This window comes from Lissotriton helveticus, chromosome 10, assembly GCF_964261635.1.
Source record: "Lissotriton helveticus chromosome 10, aLisHel1.1, whole genome shotgun sequence".
In the NCBI taxonomy this organism is placed as follows: domain Eukaryota; kingdom Metazoa; phylum Chordata; class Amphibia; order Caudata; family Salamandridae; genus Lissotriton; species Lissotriton helveticus.
In genome coordinates, this window is record NC_136071.1 from 483,146,859 (window position 1) to 483,150,649 (window position 3,791).

The following is a 3,791-nucleotide window of genomic DNA, read 5'->3' on the forward strand; positions in this document are numbered from 1 at the left end:
TGAAATATGCCGCAGTGTGCAGCTCAGAAAGAATATGCAAAGACTACACCGGGAATCCAGATGAACCCGGCAGAAGAATGCGATGAGACCATTACAAACACGGACATTCTTGTAACCATTGAATCTGTCCGAGCGGAATGCCTGGCTATCCTATTGAAAATGAATTGAACTGTGGGCCTCATTATAACCAGCACCAATGTACATTTCTCAATGTTCTGAATATAAATGATGAGATTCATAAACTATATTGGATTGTTAGTGCCAAGAAGAGAACCCTCTGGTGTACAGCATGGGGGCTAGTTAACTTAACCAGCATGCCAGGGGTAGCAGAGGGACTTCGTGAACGCTTTGACCCACGATGCCATCAAAGGGGTGAACACCTGTCTGATCTCCAGCTCATGAACTGCCTCCTCTTTGTGGCAGAGTGTTTACTGCAAGAGCGAAGAGTAGGAGCTATAAAAAATATAGAATGCCCCCAGAGTCCTTTTTCGTGTCTTGTTTTGCCTTAACGACGCCAGAGTGCTGAGGTAGGGCCAGCTTTATCATTGGTGGAGCCCTTTGCGACAATGTTTGTTGGAGCCCCCAATGACCACATCTGCCACGGATTCCCATACTACCACCCTTTAATGGTGCCCTTCAAGTATCAATAACCACTCTCACAGTGGCATTTAATTAGTTGTATAGTGCCACTCATAACAGTGTAGGTAGGGTGTCGGAGCACTTTACATCAAATACACACTACACACAGAGACAATCAATGGTATGTAAATCAGTGTATAGAAAATGTTAGGTAAGGGCCACCGCCTGCCCTCATGGCGTTCGCAGGCCCGAGCCCGGCGCTGACGTCGGTCAGGAGGCGGGGCCGGACGGGCAGAGCGCGGGAGCCCATTGGCCGCGCCAGGCTGTTGCGCCGGGGCTTGTTTTGAGGCGCGCGGGCGGGTTAGGCTGCGCTGGGCCGGGTGTGCGGCGGGCGGTGCGGGTCTCATGCTCGGCGGATGAGCATCAGCGGGACCCCGGAGGGAAGACTCTGGACTCCATGATGGCGTGCTGCCTGAGCGACGAGGTGAAGGAGTCCAAGCGCATCAACGCCGAGATCGAGAAGCAGCTGCACAGAAGGACAGGCGCGACGCCAGGCGGGAGTTCAAGCTGCTGCTGCTGGGCACAGGCGAGAGTGGGAAGAGCACATTCATCAAACAGATGCGAATAATTCATGGCTCCGGATATTCAGAGGAGGACAAGAGGGGCTTCGCGAAACTGGTGTACCAGAACATCTTCACTGCCATGCAGTCTATGATCCGTGCCATGCAGACGCTGAAGATCCGATACAAGTACGAACAGAACAAGGCCAATGCACTTCTCCTGCGGGAGGTGGATGTTGAAAAGGTCTGTACCTTCGAGCAGCCCTACATCGGCGCCATTAAGATGCTGTGGAATGACCCTGGAATCCAGGAGTGCTACGATAGACGGCGAGAATATCAGCTGTCCGACTCCGCCAAATATTACCTTACTGATGTGGACCGGATTTCCTTGCCAGGATACCTTCCCACCCAGCAGGATGTATTGCGTGTCAGAGTTCCCACAACTGGCATCATAGAGTACCCTTTTTATCTGGAAAATATTATTTTCAGAATGGTGGATGTTGGGGGTCAGAGGTCTGAACGGAGGAAATGGATTCACTGCTTTGAAAATGTGACATCCATTATGTTCTTAGTAGCCCTTAGTGAATATGACCAAGTCCTAGTGGAATCTGACAATGAGAACCGCATGGAGGAAAGCAAAGCACTCTTCCGCACGATCATCACCTATCCCTGGTTCCAGAATTCATCCGTCATCCTTTTCCTTAACAAGAAGGACTTATTGGAAGATAAGATCATGTACTCGCACCTCGTGGACTACTTTCCAGAGTTTGATGGTCCTCAGCGAGATGCCCAGACAGCCTGCGAGTTCATCCTCAAGATGTTTGTAGACCTAAACCCCGACAGCAACAAAATCTATTCCCACTTCACGTGCGCCACAGACACGGAGAACATCCGCATTGTGTTTGCCGCTGTCAAGGACACCATCTTGCAGCTCAACTTGGAGGCGTTCAACCTGGTCTGACCACATCGCAGTGGCAGGATGGGCCTGCGGGGTGTAAATGGAACAGAAAATGAGAAATGATATATATTTATATATATAATATTGAATATTGAAAAAGAATACGTAGTTATTCGAAACGCGTCTGACCTAACCTGACATAAGCTGGAATAAAATAAAGACCTGCTTTCAACCACAAACTACGGAGTCTGTTTCCCATCCTTTGGAACGCCACTGGCCGGGGTGCATCAGAGAGGACTGGGATACTTTGCTTGGATATATATAATATATATAAAATTTACAGGAAGTGAAATCTTTAATTTTTAATGATGTAATAATTGAGATAGTCTGATCAGTGACGTTGCGAAATTTTACTCAGTGTTATCCTGGGGTTTCACAACTCCACCAACAGAGTAGGTGATTAGTCTTTTTTTTATTTTGTTTTATTAAACAAAATTATCTTTTATTTTCAGCTGAGAAAGGCAATGGGTGGGCATCTCTTAACTTGTTCTACACACCAAACACCTTTTCTTCTCATGCATTGCGCCAAAGGACTTTTTAATTTATTTTCTCCTTTGTGTTGATTTTACCCATCCTCTTAATACGGTGTGCTTTGGGGGCTGAGTATTGTAAACTCACTGGACTACTTTGAGTGTGGAGCCCCGCTGGTTCTAAAAGCCCACCCCCAATCCTTCTTCACCGCAGCCAAGCCTGAACCCTGGTGCCTGGTTCTTCCAGCACACACTGGGTTAGCTGTGACCATGTTAAGATTTCCAGCAGTGGAGGACATATGGTGGTTCTGTTTTAAGGTCTGTTTTTTTTTTAAACAAATATATTTGGCACATCAATATTAGGCACATTGATTTTTTTTGTTCATGGCCTGTATTGGGGTAATTGGCAGCAAGTGGGCCTAGTGAGACCTCAGGGCAGCTCACATTTGATTCTACCAGAGGTGGGCTCCTAGAGAAGTGCATGGTCATCAGTTTTATTGTGCTTCAGATCCATTTAGGGAGCATTTCCTAAGTTTTTACGGCCAACCCTGATCAATCTGGAAATGCAATGCTTGATTTAAGCAAAATAAGTGCCACGTGTTGACTGATATGTTTGTAGTTGGCACTCTTTTCGTTGTAGGTGGGGATAAATGGGGGCACTTTGGATTTAAGGAGGCAGAGTGGTGCCAATTGGCTGATACTGCTTCTGAGCTTTTGCTGGCAACAGGAGAAGCAGGTAATGTTGCGTGCATGAAAAGTTATCCTGATGCCCATTTGTAGAAAAGCTGCAAGGAGTGGATGGCTTTAGTGAGGGTAAGGGAGTGCATTTTAAGCGAGGCACATCTGTGTCCAAAGACCTTGGCTGTGGAATGAGAAGTTTTGGCTCATGCCATTCTAAAGAACAGCTGCCAAATTAATTGAAGAAGCACTTAATAAAAGTCAGCTAGTGCTGCAGGGTTTTAAAGTTGGTCTGGTGCCAGTATAGCAGCTTATAATTAGTTTCTTTTGTGTGCTGGAGCACCTGGAGTCGAGGTAATGTTTGTGTCATACCTTCACTGCCCCTTCTGGGTAGTTAGAAGGATCTAGCAATGTTTAGGTGGTCACAGGCTTGTGAAAAGCCACATCTAACCATTACTACAGCTTTTTCTTATTAAGCTTTGTAGTTTGTTACTTTTTTGATTTTGGTGAATGACCCTGTATCAGCCAGGAAAGGCTGTACTGAAG

At 46.7% G+C, this 3,791-nt stretch overlaps 1 pseudogene; it reads left to right on the forward strand.

Annotated features, from left to right (window-relative positions):
- The first annotated feature begins 951 nt into the window (after positions 1-951).
- On the forward strand, positions 952-2,912 carry LOC144784281 (guanine nucleotide-binding protein subunit alpha-11 pseudogene; annotated as a pseudogene).
- Positions 2,913-3,791: the final 879 nt, after the last annotated feature.